This window comes from Antechinus flavipes, chromosome 2 (genome assembly GCF_016432865.1).
Source record: "Antechinus flavipes isolate AdamAnt ecotype Samford, QLD, Australia chromosome 2, AdamAnt_v2, whole genome shotgun sequence".
Taxonomy (NCBI): domain Eukaryota; kingdom Metazoa; phylum Chordata; class Mammalia; order Dasyuromorphia; family Dasyuridae; genus Antechinus; species Antechinus flavipes.
Window position 1 is genome coordinate 520,221 of NC_067399.1, and position 729 is coordinate 520,949.

Sequence of the window (729 nt, forward strand, 5' to 3'; positions counted from 1 at the left end):
ATGTGGCTTTTTTCAGCAATGAGATGATTCAGCCACTTCCAATGATCTGCAGACTTACTCTTACAAAATCATACAGAATACACAGAACATACAGACTAGTCTTTCAGAACCAGGTCAGGACTCTCACGGTGGCGTCCCACGAAGAGTCAGTGGGAGGGCTGTAAACACTGCGTCCAGCTGAGCCCCAAAACCCACACAGAATCCGGAGTACTCAAACAGACAGGCAACTGCAAATGCAGCTGCAGGGCCCCTCAGAATCAGACTGCTTTATGCCAATTTTGGACCGAATTCAAAATTTGGGTCTCACTTTCCTGGTTCGCAGAAGAGAGATTACTGGACACCAGGGACTGAGGAAAATCTCTCGGTGGCCACCCCCTAGGATCTGTAATCCCCTTCGCCCTCCAGGGAGAGGGACTGGCCGTCAGCCTGAGCCAAAGGCTTATCTCGGTGGGACCTCCAAATGAAATAGCCCAGGCAATAAAATTCAAGACAGCCGCAATGAGGAAGATTTAGGATTTATTTGGTACCAAGCTCGGGACGGAATGGTGAAAATTCCACAACACTAAGGATAGCTTTTATAAACGTTTTTCTGTTACATTGGAATCTGTGATTAGCATTTTACATTGGAATCTGTGATTAGCATTTTACTACAGGGTGGGAGTAGGTATTCTGTTGCATAAATAGACCACCCTTTTGAAATATAAAACAAATCCCCAATCTAACTAAGCA